The 19,108-nt window shown below is 39.0% G+C and overlaps 1 pseudogene; it reads left to right on the top strand.

Annotated features, from left to right (window-relative positions):
- Window positions 1-5,857: 5,857 nt before the first annotated feature.
- LOC116704599 (alpha-N-acetylglucosaminidase-like) lies at window positions 5,858-18,687 on the top strand (annotated as a pseudogene).
- Window positions 18,688-19,108: the final 421 nt, after the last annotated feature.

Genomic DNA, 19,108 nt, shown 5'->3' with positions numbered 1-19,108 from the left:
ATATAAAGGAGGTTTATGAGGAGACATTTCCAAAAATAAACTGTAAGACCTAAAGTTAATAAGTTAGTGTTAGTGTTTAAGTTAAAAAAGCGTGACAAACATTGATAAAAAGCGCAACAAAAGTGTGATTTGCACTTTTTGACGGGAACACAAACAACGGTTAAAATTATCGCTTTAGCACCGGTATCGTAAAAAAACCTAAATGACACCCAACCCAATACTAAAACACCTGTTCTCTCCTTTGTGCCGCATGTATCAGAGTGACCATCTGCCAATCAGCGCAGAGTATAAATAGACACTGTGCAAACCCTGTTTGAGTTGTAAAGTGTGATTAATATGTGATAAGTCAGAGGATATATTTAGAGACAGAATAACAATCGAAGAGGAATTGTACAATGGCTATAAAGACTTATTTACCCACTTTTATTCTTATTGTCAGATGCAGCTTCCAATTTAAAGAAGTTAAAAACGTACCCCTAAATTTTAGATGACATTACTGAGCGCATTATTGTTTATCAATCTGTGTGGACAGTGTATTAATATTTTTGGCTGTGCTTGGCCTTCCCCCAAAAAAAAAAAAAATGATATTGTAAACAATCTGTGGTCTTGGATTTCCACACCAATAAAATTCTACTCAATGTCCACCTCCAAGAGGCGGAGTTGTCTACCCTAGAATCAGTGGAGTTCCCCTTAAGCCCCTGACTCACCAACCAGACGGCTGACCCTCAGCAGAAACGGCAGTTGGACTGATCTGTCCCCCTGAGTTGGTCAAAAAAGTACCTTGGAACACACCAAGGTAGCGAGACGTAATACCTCTTTTAACAGCAAGCGGCGCGTAATATGTATGTCGACCAAAAATGAAAAACATGGCAGCTGAATAGGGCTACACGCCTCCCTTCACTGGGTCGAGTTTCTCTGGAAATCAAAGCCAAGCTGTCATGGCGGTTTTTCAGAATACAATTTCATATTTTACAAAATATTTTCCAAACGTGTTTCTGAAAAAATTTTAAAAAGAAAAAGGCCGTGCAATTTCTGAAACTTTTTTATTTCAAAACAAAAAAAGGAGTAAAAAATTTTGTCAGTTTTTTAGAGATAGAGCCCGCTCACCCGCTCCCCGCTTTGGATTTGCCTCTCCCCAAACAATTGGCATTTGGTGGATCCCGGGAGTGCCCCTTCCGACGAGATTTCAGGTAGGCCGAAAGAGGGCCTCGCCCCTCTGAAAACATTGGTGCGAAACACCCAAAAAGACTCAAGTCAACCCCACCTGCCGACGGCCCCAGCATTTCGGGTTAGTGTGAGGGCCCTTTAAATGCAATTCGGGCCCGAGGTTAAAAGGGGGTATTTTGTTTTTGGGAACCCCGGGGAGGGTTTTCAGGGCTGCACTCCCCCTTTTACCATATTTTAGTCCGATCAACTGAAAGAGGAAGGGTTTCGTTTCTAACGTACCACTGCATAAGGCCGGGCACTTTTTGCTTCTTTAACCTAAGCTTAAATAAAACCTAAAACTTTTAATCTTTTTCAACAAAACTAAAGAATATTTGAACCCAAATTGGCTAAAACCCCTGCCCCTGGGTATGTGGAAAAAACTAGAATGCAAAGTTGCCATTTTTCTTAAAAAGTCCAGTAAATTTTTCTTTTTGAAAGGGGACGTGCAGTTTTCATGAAGACAGGGGAATTTTCAAGAAAATCTTAGACAACCATGAATGTTTATGTTTCAAAAGGGAAAAGGGCCTTTTTGGGTTGCGCCAAGCTATTACTTCAAGGGTTTCCCTTGGGAGTTCCTCCTCAACGGGTAACTTGAAACCGCTTCAAAAGTCCCGAGAACGAATTGATGACGCACCCCCCCGGGGATGAAATCACACAGGTGGGCAAATTTACCTTTTTTAGTTCTTTTTTAAACGGGTTTTTAAAACAAAAGACTCCACCACAAAAGGGTACTCCGACAGAATTCCCCCCCAAAACCAATCCTTGACCTTTTGCACCACCAGGGGCCCGCATCCGGGCGGGGCGCATTTGAGCCCCGCCTTTTTTAGAGTGTAAAACACTTAGTTGGGGAGAACACGGGGCTAAACAAAACACATTTTCAAACCAAAACGAAGTAGTTAATGTACTGTTTTTGGGTTTTGCTAAAAGCTTTTCAAGATCTTAGAAATAATTTCATAAAAAATTTTTTTTTTGTGAAGCTTTGAAGGAGATACAGGGCCTTAAAATTTGTCAGTGCCTTGGGTTTTTTTAAGGGCAGCACTGTCCAACGGACTTTTTAAAGCCTTTGCCAGAAACGCGCACTACACTACTTAAACCAAGGGAAGCTAATCCCTTGTAGAAAACAAGACTCACCCAGAATGAAAGTTAACCATAAACCCCCCCAAAAAAATCCCTGTGAAAAATTAATATCAAATCAATCAAATAATATTGACGACTCTAATAGGAGTACCTTTCTAAATCTTAGCACTCTTGCCCCTTGTGCTTTTTGTTGCTTTTTTAATAAAAAACTAAAAACAAAACGTTTAACTCAACATCCAAAAAAAAACCTTTTTCGCTCACACAACAGTTTTTTTGGGTTTTATGCTAAGCAGAATTCTCCTGCCCTATTTTGAAGCAAATTAAAGTATTTTTTCTTCATGGGGGTTCCCCCTTTTTTACTTCTCCGCTGTGGTTTGCGGCACTGTGCAGCCTGTGGCCTGTTTTGGGAAATTGTATTTCTTTTCCCTTTTGCAAAATTTTTTTGGGTTTTTGTTTGGGTTGGGGGTTGAAAAAAAAAAAAAAAAGTTTTTAATCTTCCCACGTGGTTTATTTTTATTGTTTCTATTTTTCCCCGTTCACTTTTTCCAATATAACATTAATTCATGATATTTTTGCACAAAACGGGGTGGCCCCTATTTTTCATATATGATACCCCGTAAGCACCTTGTGAAAAAAGCCTGCAGGGTTTTTACTTTTTAATAAATAAATGTTTTTGATTTTTTATAATATTTAAAACTAAAAACTTAAAAAATTTCAGTTTGGGGCTATTTTAAACCGCGCACCACTTTAAAACCCGACCCCCCACACGTGATTTTAGTTTTTTGGTGATGAGACCTCTGCCCTTTTAAAGTGGACCAAGCTTTTTGGGTGTTTCGGTGACACTCTTAATCTCCAATAAAATTAGAATTAAAAATTAAAACACCGGTGAGCCTTTAAGGCCTTTAATTTAATAAGGGTTGAAGAATTGGAGCAAAAGTTCCGCAACTCAAAAATTTAAAGTTTCTAAACAAACATGATCAGAATCCGAAAGGGCTTTATTGCCAAGTATGTTTTTATATATATATATATATATATATATATATATATACACATACAAGGAATTTTTCATGGTGATCTGCATCTGCATGCATTGTTTTAGAGTTCAAAATCTCCAGAGACTCTTCTTTTGGTTGTGTGTCTGTTTGTCTGTCTGTCTCTCTCTTTAACACGATTTTTTTTTAATAAAAATGAAATGTGAAGTGTTTACCATGATGAATGTTATTGAATTTCCATACACAGATTATACAGTATATTTGCGTTATTGGGAGCAGGCTGCCATGCTGTGTTTTTACTGACTGGTATGAAGTGGTGCCAACAGCATCCCCAACTGGACATTTTTGTGTCAAATGTAGAAAAATGTAAATGGTAAACAAATCTGGCTGCAGTCTTTGTCAGTGTGACTGAACAGTCGGAGATTCAACTTCATATTTTAAGTTTATTCTATCAACGTAAGTTAACTAAACTCAACGGGTTTTACAATTTTATAACTCATAAGTGACCTACTTATTATACTGAAGTTCAGTTAATTCACATTTTTAACGCTGTTAAGTTGAACAGCTTCAAAGCAACATTATGTAACTATTTTATCTTTATAACGGCTTCAAAATGATTTCATGGCGCCTCTGTCATATGTAATAATATGTAGTCTGCATAACAAGTACTTTTAAAGCTTTTTAGCTTGCAATACTTCTGTACTTTGAGTTTATTAAGATTTTAAAGCAGGACTTGAACTTGGAATGCAGTAATTTTACAGTGCATTGTTTACTAGCAGAGTCACAGCTACCATGGAGGACTCTGTGGTGATGTTTTCAGCATCTGTTCTCATAATGCAAGGGTATTAATAACACAGAACATCACATTAGCATATTAGTAGTGAATTTTTATTATGGTTCTGTCAACCCGAGTCTACAGCAGAGTCCGACCGATAAAGGATTTTTAAGGCTGATACGGATACGAATAAAAAAAATAAAAAAATCTGATATTTTGATAAATTGGCCGATATATATATATATATATATATATATATATATATATATATAATATATATATTAAATCCAATAAACGCGTTACCAAACCCTACATTAGGTATTTGTAGTAATTTATGAATTCTCACTAAAATAATATAAAAAGGATTTGTTTTATTGTCACAACAGAACAGAGGAACATCAACATATATTAAAGTTCTGATAAATAAAATGTATAAAAATACAAACTTAAGATATGAAACTACTTTTAGTTTCATATCTTAAGTTTGTATTTTTTTTATCCTTTGAACAGAAACACATTAACAACAAGCAATCGTGTTGCCAACAAGGACGTTGTAGAGTGCCCTGTGGTGGACAAACTATGCAACATCAACACTCAGAACATGGTTGACCGTCCGTCTTAAAAAAAGTTTTAAAAAATTTATAAAAATATATATATTACAAATGCCGATATCAATTGATCGGGAAATGCCTAATATGGGGCCAATAATATTTTCCCGCTGATATATCGGTTCGGGATCTAGTTATAAATGTTAGTTAATTGTTTATAAATGGATATTGGTTCAAATGCTCTTTTTTAGGTTTAATTTTTATTTTTATTTATTTTTACAACTTGGCAACCCAAAAGTGTTTCTCAAGGATCAAAGCCTTAGTACATATTTCTTAGCCATTAATTAGCTATTAGTTAGAAATTGTATACAAACCTTTATAAAGGTTGACTTATTAGAATTTTGCACACAAAAAAAAACTTCTTGAAATATCCACTTGATTTTTCTAAATGAATTAAATAAATCAATTGAAAAACTCATATTACCTTCAAATTAATTTTGGAATATACATTTTACACAAGGACGAAGGGACCTCGTATAGGCCTATATGAGCAATTACAACAAGCAATACCTGTTCCAATGATCATATTGACACCTTACAAATATTTTGGGACATACTTGAAGAGGTTTGATACTTAACTACACAGGTTGCAACCTAGGGGCCCGGATTGGCTGTTTACTTGGTAGATTGAGTGTCCCATATGTGAGGATGCCCACAAGATGAGAAAAGGCCCTCAGTCTGTTCCATCAACAGCATCTCTTGGAAATCAGTCAGGACTATGTGTTTAACAGCTTGGGAAATAGTATCATTTAGACCTGAACGCGTCACATGCTGCTTCCACACCACACTTTGAGAGGATTTACAGTTACAGTGATAACACATTTTTGTGTGCATCAGGTTAGTGAGTGTGGCTTCTAGATAACAAGAGCAATGAGCTGAAAACTTCACTGTTGCAAAATAAGGTTAAATTATGATAAAGATCAACGTGATTGCTTGTAAAGAACCCTGTAAAGAACCCTTTACAGCAAACATGTTAACCATTTTGTCCTGGCTGTGTGTGTGCGCGTGTTGAACTTTCGGCACTGTCAGCAGTGATCAGTCAGGGATTCACACCTTGTACTTTTTAATTACATGATCACATGACATGCAAGCTCGTATCTGAAATCCAACCGCTTCTGTAAACATCATATGACAGATTGATCCCATGGCTTTTATGGGAACTGCATCCTCTGATTGGCTGTGCGGTATAATCGAGGCAGCAGCTCTCTCTCTGATTGGCCAGCAGCACTTCAGTAAACCATCAGCTTCCTGGTTATCTGCAAATGGACAAATAAACTTGTTTTTAAACCTGCACTACGGTGGGAAACTCTGGCTTCGTTTTACCAGGGACCAAAATGTCACCCAGAAGCGGCTGTAGCCTGGTTCTGCTCGTCGTGTTCGGTCTTTTTGTAACTGCCTGTTGTAAGTTTCCTACCTTAGACCACATCAAACCGAAAGCCGGCGACAAGGCACAGGGGAGAGCAGTGGTCGAGCTGCTGAAACGCCTGCTCGGGACCAGATCTACGGAGTTCATAGTGGCAGTCAACAGGAGTCTTTCCAACGACAGCCGAGATGTGTGAGCTCAGTCCCAAAAAACGATAAATAGTCGAAAGGGCGCCGGAGGGGCCTGGTACTGGCATTTACAACTTTTTGAAAATTTCGCAACTCCCATTTTTTCCGGGTTTGGGTGACCAGGGCCCTCCCTCGCCCTGCCAAGGCTCACCGGCGTCCTGCGCATCAACACCCAACATAGGTCAGAACCCAATTTTGGAATCTGAAAAAAGAATTAAAAGTTTAAATTGTATCGAAATCAGCATTTTAATCGGCTACACCCAGTACACAAAGCAGCCCTTTATTTTATAAAATTTTTAACATTTTCAACTTTAAATTATTTTTAACAAGGGCCAGTTTTTTGGGTGCGAGTTATTAAACCCAGCTACTTTGGGTTTTTCATAAATTAAAATTTAAAAATTTTGGGGGGGGGAAAAAAAAAAAGGGGAAAAGTTCATAAAGGTTAAATTTGGGGAACGTTCTTAAAGGTAAAATTTGGGAAAGTTTTTAAAAAACCGGGGGGAAGTTTTCTAAAGTTTTAAACGCAGAGGAAGTTTAAGGGGGGAAAATTTAAAAATTCTTGGGTTTAAAAGAGGAAAAATTCTTGGGGAAGTTTTGGGAACCAAAGGGAAGTTGGGGAATTTTTTAAATCAGGCCCTTTTTGGGGGGGGGTTAAGGGAAAGTTCTTACACTTTTTAAAAAATAAAAACTTCATACCCTTTAAAAATTAAAGGGGAATCCTAACAAAAGGGGGGTTCCCAAAGGGGCGGAAAAAATTTTAATGGGCTTTGGGGGAAGTCAATAAAAAAACAACTTCCAAAAAAATTTAAAAAATTTTTAAAAAAAAACCAACCTACCTAAAGGGGAATTTTAACCCAAATGAATCCCCGGGGTTTGGGAAAAAAAGTTACGGGAGTTTTGGTATGTCAACTCCAAAAAAAAATTGTTTATCTTTTAAAGTTTTAAACAATTTAAATACCAAAAAAATTTTTAACATAATTGTATTATCAGGGGTGAAAAGTAAGTAATTTACCTAAGTAGCTACTAGGGATGATGTATCTGTATCTGTATCTGTTTACCACATGAATTATCTGTATCCGTATCCGTACTCGGACTGGGCGGGGCCTAAACCGGAAGTGGTCAGATTTAACCCGGAAGTATGTTAATTAAGCATGCAATTGAATTGAGTTGATCAAAAATTGTTATATTTATTGCTGATTTGAAAACTATTTACATGACAGCATCAAGCTTCAGATCAATGGTGTTGTCATGGTAACAAAGCAAACTATAAACAGAACGTTTTGCAACAATGAATACAACACATGCGGTTGCAATTATGAAGTAAAATGTAGTGAGCAAGAGTTTTCATACTCAATACAACTTTATTTTTTTAACTTATTTTTTTTATGATCAGTGGGATTTTTTTGGTTTTTGTTTCTTTTTTATTTTTGTATTATTTTATTTCCACACAAGGTGTGTGTGTGTGTGTGTGGTTGTGTGTGTGTGTGTGTGTGTGTTTGTGTGTGTGTGTGTGTGTGTGTGTGTGTGTGTGTGTGTGTGTGTGTGTGTGTGTGTGTGTGTGTGTGTGTTGTGTGTGGTGTGTGTGTGTGGTGTGAGAGACACAGAGCATTTCCATGTTCTGTGTGTGTGATAGAGCCGAGCGGGTTTGTAGGCGGGGGGGGGGGGCGCTGTGATTATCACAGAACGCTGCACGGCCAGTTGAGGAGTTTTATTCAATCCGAGCACGGATATTGACTCGTATTACTCGTATAATACTTGTACTCGGCAAAAGTGCTTTATCCGTATCGGATACTCGTTTCAGCCGGATACTCGGATCACCCCTAGTAGCTACAATTGTGAGGTAGGCTAACGTTTCCATTATACGCTGTTGTGCAATTTTTTTTAGTTACTAGTTACTTCTCAGGTCACACAAAACAAATGATCATGCTACAGATTAAACTATACAACAGTATGTAAAGAAGTTAAAAAGGAGCTTCAAATTGACCAGATATATAAATGCTGTTTAGATGCTAGAGTGATTTAATGATATAACACGTAGATAGATAGATGGGCTACATAATTTATTTATTCCCAGGGGGAAATTCTCAAAGTAAAGGATCTTAAAACTTTTTGCACTATCATTTTTTTAAATGGAAACTTCGTTCCCTGCTGGAAGAGAAAGTATTAAGCTTTCAAAATATCAGCTAATGAGCTATAAAAACATAACATGCAGACTCTATATGGTATTCTAAATTCAAATCTCCCATAAAAAAAAATGAAACAACAATGTCTTTTATGTCACATTCATTATTAAGAAGTATCCCCCTCGTGTATGGTTGTTTGTTTTATGTAATCAAAGGCAGACAATGAGGGGTGTGGCTGCACAATATATTGTCATTTTGAATCGACATCGCGATATCAATTGGCGCAATAAACACATCAGGATTGGCATGCAGAGATTTGTTTGTGTTAGTTGAAAAAAAAAAAAAATCTGCAAAAAACTGCACATTAAAATGTATCAAAATGTGTTTTTTAGCTGTGCATTTTATATTTAAGTCAATGTTCATTTTTTTTCAATAAAATGAATGTTGGAAATTATTTCAATTTGTTTGGAATTCAATTAGCAGTTTGTTTTTTAGCAGAATACTAAAAGCAACAGAAATGCAGAACTGTGTACACTCTTAATATCTTTTTACTTATCGCAAGTAATATTGTTATTACAAAATCCAACAACTCTTTAGCATATTGCATATTTTCCTCATATTGTGCAGGCCTAGTGTGTGTTGCATTTGTAAAAACTCCCTTCTTTTGAATGGCCTGTGTGTATGCTTTGTTTGCAATTTTTGCTGACATCAGCAAAAGACCTTTTGAAAATGTTGTTTTCCCACTTCAGACTGCTGTGTGTTAACTCCTCTCAGTGGCAGCCACCAGAAGCCGCAGCTCATTTTTTTAAAATTATCAGCAGCTAAAAACATCTAACTTCCCAGCACATAAGACACAAAGTACTGTATATACATGACAACTTTTGATTATACACTTTACAAAAGAGGATGCCGTGATATGTCTGTGTTTAAATACTATGGTGGCAGTATTTGGGTGCAATGTAACCCCCACCACTTGCAACTAAGCATCAAAACCCATGGGTGCGTGAGAAATGGAGCGTTATTTTACATTGTTTATTGTGACCACTATGGACACTTGTACTGTGGCCGGGCCCTTTTTAAAGGACCCTTCCTTTCAATTATCTGCTGTGCATTAGACCCGCATCAGCTCACCCCAGTTATGTTATGTGCAAAGTCGATTGAATAAGCCATGGCAAGCATGGCACGCTTTAGTTTTCCCATGAGTATATCTTGGTGGCAAAGAGCAACTCTTAGCGGGAAGGAAGCGTGAGTCATTTACCAGCTGCCTAAAACTTAGGCACTGTTGTTTTTTGAAACCAGTGTAAATAAGCCTATGTTATTTTTTTTAAATTTCTTTTATATTGTTTTTTTAAAGATTATATTTTGGGCTTCTCCACCTTTTAATTTTTGACAGGACAGTTAGGTGAAAAAGGGGGGGAGGAAATCGTCACAGGTCAGATTCGAAACCTGGACCTCTTGCTTCGAGGCATGAACCTCTCAGTACATGTGCGCCCGCTCTACCACTGAACCAACCTGGCCATGCCAATGTTATTTTTTAACTGGCTATACTGTATGTTATTACAGCAATGCTTTACAACAACTACTTATAGAAAATGACTTCAAAGTATTTGTTTTTTGAAGTACTTTTTCTTAAATCTCAAGCAAAGAGGAGTCATCATGCTAGTATTGTTAATAGGTAGAAATTACAAATACGTTGGCAGGGAGAATTCTGTGAAGTGAAAACACATAGACCTTGGGGCAGAAGTGTTCAGGCACTTTATTCTCCACAGCACTGAGTTTACACTGTTGAGAGTACATAATGAAATTGCCTTGACTGTAGATGCTGGGAATCCTGCTGTTTTTGTGCTTTTGGACCTCAGCGGCGTTTGATACAGTGACCATGTTACAGTCCACCATACAGTCCTCTATCTCGCCTTGATCATTGTGTAGGCATCTGAGGCTCGGTACTTCAATGGTTTAGCTCCTATTTGGCAAATAGGAGCTTCTCTGTCATGATTGGTGACGTCTCCTCGTCAAATGCTCCTCTCTCTTGTGGGGTACCCCAGGGTTCAATTCTTGGCCCAATCTTGTTTTCTTATATATGTTGCCTTGAGGGGTAACATAGAAAAGCACAACCTGTCTTTTCATTGTTATGCAGATGATTTGCAAATTTTTTGCCCATAAAACCAAAGGACTAAACTCCCTGCTTAGTTGTATTAATGATATTAAATTGTGGCTTTCACAAAACTTTCTTAACTTGAACAAAGCTAAAACTGAGTGTATTATCTTCAGTACTGCATGCACGTCAAACGGTCCAGCTTTGAGTTTGGGAGCATACCTTAAGCCAGCTGTCAGAAATTTGGGAGTTACATTTGATTGCAACATGAAATTTGACAAGCAAATCAGCAATGTTGTTAGAATGAGCTTCTTCCAGCTTTGTCTGCTGGCTAAAGTTAAGCCTTTCCTTAACAGGCATGAAGTAGAAAAGGCGTTTCATGCTTTTACTAGTTCAAGGTTGGATTAATGTAATGCTCTTTATGTTGGTTTGAATCACACCTCCATCTCACGTCTTCAACTTGTTCAAAATGCTTTTTAACAAATACATCTAGACGTACACACGTCGCTCCCGTTCTCTACATCGGCTCCCGGTGCATTTTAGAATCAATTTCAACATTTTATTGTTTGCCTTAAATGGCCTGGTATTTGTCAGACTTTAACCCTGCATGAACACAACCAGTCCTTGCGGTCTTCAAATCAAGTGGTTTTAGAAGTCCCAAGGTCCCAGTATAAACAGTGGGGTGATCAGGCTTTTGCGGTTGCTAACCCTAAACTCTGGAACAAGTTACCCCCAGATATTCGGACTTCGGACGATTGCAGATGTAGCTCCTTTTAGGTACAAACTCATAACTTATTTGTTTAGAATGGCTTTTAATACCTAGTAGTGGTGTGACAAATTTCCCTCTGCTGTTATTATATAACTTTTCAGATTTTACTGTTTTCTATGTTTTATTAATTTTTGTGTGATATGTTTTTATTCTTGATTTCTGATGTGAAGCACTCTGGATACCGGCTGGTTACTGTCAAGTGCTGTATAAATAAATGTTGGTTGATTGATTATTCTAGGAGTGCATGTTACAGTTTTCTCAGTCGCTTTGGTACATTTCTCGTATCATTCTTGACAAAACTGTAAGTGCACTTCTAAAAACAATTCATACAAATAGCAAGACACCGTGGATTACCTGCAAAAGCCAGTGTCTTGTTCAGAATCCTTATTTCATCTCTCAAAAGTAAATATCTGTGTCAATATCTATGTCAGTGCCATCAAAATGACGTGTCATTGACAAATTGATAAGACAAATTGCGTAGTCATGTTATTAATATAACTGTGTACTCCCATGCATGCTCATGATTGAGAATGTGGTCTACATTCTCAATCTCTTATCTCATCAGGAATGTGCATATATCCTCGGCCTCTTTTGCCTCTTCCTCTGTTTTGCCTCCCAACTCCTCCCCCACGCAGCGTCACTCCTCTTCATCTTCTTCTTCTCTCTGGCTGTTGACCCCATCCAATTCCTTGTCCTTCCGTTGTCAGACATTGTAACATTGTATTGTGCTCTGGCTATATTTTACACTTGCTAGTTGATGGTTCATGAGTTGCACCTTTTGTTAGAGAAAGTCAAGATTCACCTGAGCGCAATTTAGCAATTCAGGACCAATGTAGAAAAAAAAGTCTAATGGTAATGTATAGAAATATGCTTGACATATACAGTATATGACAACTTGACCATTTTGCATGTAAAGACTTATGCTATGAACTAATGCCTAAATGTTGTGGGGGTGAGACTGTTCAACAGAGACCCATTAGAATACATTATGATCAGTATGACATAAGCAATTGATAATGTACATAATCATTTGCATGGATCTACCAAATAATTTGCAACTTGTTCAAAGAAATGAGAAACTGCTTTTTGATGTGCACAAGTGACCCAATGATGTGAAGATTGAACAGGTAGGTAGCTGATGTGAAAAATGTACCAAAGTGACAGAGAAAAAATGTAATTTTCTCTAAGACTAATTTGCCGCAGATTAGTATTATATCTTCAAGCGCTTCCTGCTCATACAGATTAAATAAAACCAAGAATCCAGCTGAAGCAATGAAAAAAAATGTATTAATGTAGCTGGTTTGTTCCAATGATGCGAGTCATGTTATCTTTCAGGTCTTTTAACAACACTTAACTATGGTTTGAATTAGGGCTGAGCGATATGGAGACAATCAAATATCACAATATTTGTATACAAATATGACACATGAGGTGGTCAAATGTAATGTGTTAAAGTAGATGAACTATATGTGTTTTACTTAATTATATTATGCATGTCTTATTAGATCATGTTACATGATACATCATTACATTATTTTTCCTTTTGGCCTTTTTTGTGTGTTTTTTTTCTTCACTCTTGCCTAAACAAAACATGTTTCTTGTCATTTTGTTTCTCTTTGTTGACTTACAGCTTGATGTCTTTTATTTTGATGATTGTGATATTAGGATTATTATTTATTCTTTGCGTATCTGCATTTTCTCATTTCAATTAAATTTCATTTATAGTATCAAATCACAACAGTAATCTCGAGACACTTTACAGATAGAGTAGGTCTAGACCACACTCTATAATTTATAAAGTCCCAATAATTCTAGAAATTCCCCCCAGAGCAAGCATTTTTAGTGCGACAGTGGCAAGGAAAATCTTCCTTTTAGGAAGAAACCTCGGACAGACCCAGGCTCTTGGTAGTCGGTAGGCGGTGTTTGACGGTGCCAGTTGGGTGTGTGATGCACAGTGACAATAAAGAACATTTCATTTTTGATGATAAACTATGTAATTGTCTGTTTGTATCTAGATTCCGGTATTACCAGAACGTCTGCACCTTTAGCTATTCCTCTGTGTGGTGGGACTGGCCAAGGTGGGAGAGAGAGATTGACTGGATGGCACTCAATGGAATAAATCTGCCGCTGGCTTTCACAGGACAAGAAGCCCTGTGGCAAGAGGTAAGAGCTGTTAAACCTGATTTACTGAGACTCCACGCAGAGCTATCACCGTTAGCTACGTAAGTAGCTTGAAGTTTATACTTGTGTGTTGGTGTGTGCGTAGAGCCGGCATGTGTGTGTGGGGAGTGTTTGGTACGGCGAGGAAGAAAGAGACAGTGATGGTGATTACAACTCTAGAGTCGTAGTGAGAGGAAGCTACGACCACGGTGGAAAATCTGTCGCAGGAAACGTTAACCTTCTCCTTGATTTTAATGATCTCTATGGAGGAGAACCAGGAACTGAGTCGGGGGAAATTCCTTAAAAAATTTATATTTTACACACTTGAATGTATCAAAATACTGTACCATTATTGGCTCCTCTTAAGCCTGATTTCTGGAACAGATGTAACCGCAAACACAGCAAAATAAGATCAAAATGCAGGGATTTCTTTACCATTATAATACGTATGGCACCACCTAAGCTGATGAGTGTAAAATCAATGTGAGCAAAACTAGCAAAGTACTTTTTTTTGTTTTTTTAATTAGATCTTAGGGTTGTAGTAGGTCTGCTAGTCTTTAAGCTTTTTGATTTCTTTTCTTTTTTAATGTATTTTTAGACATATATGGTAACAATGTTTTTTTGGTTTCATTGAAAACCATAATGTTTTCTTCAGGTAGGACCCCTTAACCCTCCGCAAAATACGTGCACCTAAAGGCTGTTTTATGTTTCTGCGGAGGCTCCATGTAGAGCTTTTGCCGTTGCCTATGTGAATATAAACTTGTGTGTGTATGTGGAGGTTATTTTGTGGTAGAGGGAGAACATGATATACACCTTGATTGATATGTAGCACCATGTGAACATCACCTTAACTTGTTGTGTACCTTTTTCTAGGTCTACCGAGCTCTTGGGCTAAACCAGTCGGAGATTGAAGAGTTCTTCTCTGGCCCGGCGTTTCTTGCCTGGAACCGAATGGGAAATGTTTTCAAGTTTGGTGGGCCTCTGCCACAGTCCTGGCACGTGAACCAGCTCTACCTCCAAGTACTGAAACCGCCATGCTTGCCAACACAGTTGGAAGCCACTATGTGTAGAACGATGACATGTTTGACTTTGGCACAACCGAGTGGTAGTATCAAACACTTCAAATCAAACACCATCACTTCGGCCATCAGACAAATTTAAAGATTTATTTTATCACATCAAATTTTACATATAGTGGCTTCAGTTTGTTTAGGTTTTTGAGGTCATTCCCATTGTTTATGAAAACATTGAACTCACAAAAGTAATAGTTGAGATCTTGAAAGAAAACAGGGACAACAAACCCCCAGGTTGGCCAGTTTATGGAAAGCACTATTATTTGGAGGACAAATTAAAAGAAAACACATCTGAAATGCTGCTAATAATCCCTCATTTGCACACAACTACTCTAAGTACAGTAGGGGTGGGAATCACCAGTTTAAACATATTGCAATATTCTGCATATATTGCAATTTATAACCTTTTTTCCCAACTTCAAATGACGTCCCCAAAAGGAAACTTTGTCAACATCTGTTTTATCTAAAAAGATACATTTCTCTGTTTGGTCATCTCACTTCAGTTTTACTGCTGCAAAATGGGACAAACTGACCAACACATATATAATAAATGATCCGTACTTGGCACCTGTGTATCGATACAGTATTGCCACAGAAAATATTGCGATACAATGCTTTATCGATATTTCCCCCCCCACCCCTAAAGTACAATAGCTCAATGTTAAAGCTAGTCTGCCTATCACCAGACCAAGCCAGGCTCAATAGATTTGAGATTGAGCATTGGTCTGGGGAGTCTGCTCTGTACTTTCTACTGCACGAGATTTACCCAGTCTACATTGAAGCAGGAAGTTGGTGCAGACTATGATGTATGTTTGCAAACTGTTTAGTTCATAGTTTCAATGTTGTCTATGTTTTTTATTCCAAGTATCTGACTGATCTGGGGGTTATTTTATGAAATAGTTACATAATGTTGCTTTAAAAGCATATTTAGTCCTTTTTTAAAAGCCATCCATTTTTTGTGGGTGAATTTGTATATTTAAAATGTTAACTGAACTGCACTGGAATGCATCCTGTCACATGACATTTGCTCTTTTTTTGCAGTTTAAAATCTTAGAGCGAATGAGATCCTTTGGTATGATTCCTGTGCTGCCAGCCTTCTCTGGGAACATTCCCAAGGGAATCCTCAGGTGACTCCTGCTAGTGATAAATCTGAATCTGACACACGTTATCTCTAAGTTATAAGTACTGAAGGTCCTGGTTCAAAGGTTTTTAAGGATGATGAAATAACATCTGATATGAATGAAGAGTAAACAAGAGAATGTGACTCCAGAAATTGGCATATTGGATGTGTGTTGGATCTACAGTTCTTCCGTCACAAAGGATCATTGACTGTGTACAGCCACGGGCTTATGGAAAGTACTTAAACCAGACAACAGAGAAGTGTAACGCAGTCCAAATTACCCACTGAATTAACGTTAAAGGTCCCATGACATGTTTCTTTTTGGATGCTTTTATATAACCTTAGTGGTCCCCTAATACTGTATCTGAAGTCTCTTTTATATAGACCTTAGTGGTCCCTTTTTACTGTATCTGAAAACTCTTTTATATAGACCTTAGTGGACCCCTAATACTGTATCTGAAGACTCTTTTATATAGACCTTCGTGGTCCCCTAATACTGTATCTGAGTCTATTTCATATTGACCTTAGTGGTCCCCTAATACTGTATCTGAAGTCTCTTTTATATAGACCTTAGTGGTCTCCTAATACTGTATCTGAAGTCTCTTTTATATAGACCTTAGTTGTCCCATAATACCATATCTGGAGTTTCCCAAAATTCAGCCTTGGTGCAGAATTACAGCCACCCTAGACAGTCCTACAATGGGGGGGGCAAAGAGGAGGCTGGGGGTGTGACCTTGACCAACTGCCACTTTGTTCTCTCTCATAGCTGGGCCAAATTCTCTGTGTGGGTTAAGCAAAGAAAGGGGAGGTAACCTTGCCCCTTATGACCTCCTAAGGAGCAAGATTCCAGATCGGCCCATCTGGGCTTTCATTTTCTCAAAGGCAGAGCAGGATACCCAGGGCTCGGTTTACACCTATCACCATTTCTAGCCACTGGGGGACCATAGGCAGGCTGGGGGAACGCATATTAATGTTAAAAAAAACTCATAAAGTGAAATTTCCATGCCATGGGACATTTAAGAATATTGAGTTGGGGCTTAACCAGACAATTCTCTCCAACTCATGTTGCTCCCAGTGTCTGTAGATTCATTTTACTGCACTTCTGTGTATCCGTTCAGTTCCAGTCAATAAAACGCAGCTTAGCTGTCAGCGTGTATAAAATTTAATCAGTACAGTAAAGTGATATTTCAGTCAAAACCATTTTGAATTCACTTTTTGAGTCATGTGTTTTCTATAAATTTTTGTTTTTTTAAATTATATTTCAGGTTGTATCCGGAAGCCAATGTAACCAGATTAGGGCCTTGGGCTCACTTCAACTGCAGCTTCTCATGCTCCTATATCTTGGACCCTCGTGACCCACTTTTCCTCCAGATCGGTTCCCTCTATCTGTCCCAGTAGTGAAGCAGTTTGGTACAGATCACATCTACAACACTGACACCTTCAATGAGATGACTCCACCCTCCTCTGACCCCACCTACCTGTCTGCAGTCAGTCGTTCTGTCTTTGCCTCAATGACCGCAGGTGAGTGTCTGGGGGACTAATATCATGTTCACATTGCGAGTTTTAATTCTGTGCCTGTCAGAATGCAGATGGGTAACAATAACAATCATTTTCCCTAGTCTGATGACCCATGTATGACCTGTTGTTATTGTGTAATTGTCTTACACAGACAGCCCCCTCCAAGCACAGAGAACTGTCCCTTTCTTGTCCCTTATCCAAAAAAAAAAAAAAATTCTTTCTCCCCAGTTGATCCTCAGGCAATTTGGCTGATGCAAGGCTGGCTGTTCTTCAGTGACACAGCGTTCTGGAAGCCGGCCCAGATTCAGGCCCTACTACACGGAGTGCCCCTCGGAAGAATGATCGTGCTTGACCTGTTTGCGGAGACCGAGCCAATTTTCTCTTACACAAAGTCTTTCTATGGACAGCCTTTCATCTGGTGCATGCTGCAGAACTTTGGGGGCAACAGTGGATTCTTTGGCACAGTAGAGAGCATCAATTCAGGGCCCTTCAAAGCTTTACATTTCCCGAACTCCACTCTGGTTGGCATCGGCATGACCCCTGAGGGCATTGAGCAGAACCCTGTGACGTACGAGTTGATGAGCGAGCTGGCTTGGCGCAAGGAGCCGGTCAACTTGTCAAAGTGGGCGTCGCTATATGCAGTACGCCGTTACGGCAGCACACAAGAGAACCTGACCGCTGCATGGAGGCTCCTGTTTGCCAGCGTCTACAACTGCACAGTGCCACATTACCGAAACCACAACCATAGCCCGCTGGTGCACCGGCCTTCTTTTCACATGAATACTGCCATTTGGTATGACCCGGCTGACTTGTACAAAGCCTGGAAACTTATTATTGAGGCAGCTCCATCTCTCATGTCCAAGGAGCTTTCCGGTACGACCTTGTCGATGTAACTCGGCAGGTCCTACAAGTCCTGACAACGGTCTTTTATCAGGATATCGCGGATGCCTTCCAGAACCAAAAGCTGCCGGAGCTGCTGACTGCAGGTGGGGTGCTGGTCTATGATCTCCTGCCTGAACTCAATCGTTTGCTCAGTAGTGACCGCAACTTCCTGTTGGGGACGTTCCTGGAGCGGGCCCGATCTTTAGCCCTAGATGAGAAGGAGGCCCAGCTCTACGACATGAACGCCAGAAACCAGCTCACTCTTTGGGGTCCCAGTGGTGAGATCCTGGACTACGCCAGCAAAGAGTGGGGAGGCCTTATGGAGGACTACTACGCCCAGCGATGGGGCCTTTTTGTTCAAACCCTGGTAGAGTGCTTGGACACCGGTCGACCATTCAAGCAGGACGCCTTCAACCAGGCAGTTTTCCAGGTAGAAAAGGGATTCATTTACAACGGCCGAAGGTACCCGACCAAGCCTCAGGGAGACTCATACGAGATCGCCCGCAGAATCTTCCTCAAGTACTACCCACAGGCCTTGAAGAGACTATAGTGAGCAGAAACTACATTTTGAAAAAACTTGTCTCAAGTTGCAGCAAGAAGAATGTCTTCCTCCACCTCCAATTTCCATGGCTATCCCAAAACATTTTTTAGTAGGAAATCTAACAGCCTGAATCTACAGGATGAATCTGTTTACACATGTAGTAAAATCAGTAATGCATAGTTACGGATGTTCCAGGGGGGGAAAAGGATTTTCAAGCATCATAAGATGTCTTACATGTTGGATCTCTGGGTACTGTTTTTAATTCCACTGCTCTTAAAGAACTAGTTGAACATTTTTTTATATACATATTCACTTTCCCAGAGTAAAATGAAAAGATGGATTTAAATCCCAATGCCTGTGTGTTACGTATGGTGCTGGAGTCAGGGTGTGGTTAGCCTAGCTTAGCATAAAGACTGGAAGCAGGTAAGTTTAGGGCGTGTCCAAATCTACTTTTGCTTGTTTGGCAATGGAAAAATTGGCTGGGCACATAGTCCAAAAGGGTTGTACTTGGTAGGGGGGAAATTAACAACTGCGTTGGGCTTTGTGCCGCACCAGGTGCATAATAGGCCCTCCAGCAGTGTTATTTACCCAGTATATATGGATTGTTTCAAGCTGGAA

Source organism: Etheostoma spectabile, chromosome 16 (genome assembly GCF_008692095.1).
Source record: "Etheostoma spectabile isolate EspeVRDwgs_2016 chromosome 16, UIUC_Espe_1.0, whole genome shotgun sequence".
NCBI lineage: Eukaryota > Metazoa > Chordata > Actinopteri > Perciformes > Percidae > Etheostoma > Etheostoma spectabile.
The sequence above is the reverse complement of the archived record's forward strand: the minus strand, read 5'-3'. Positions and strand labels throughout refer to the sequence as shown.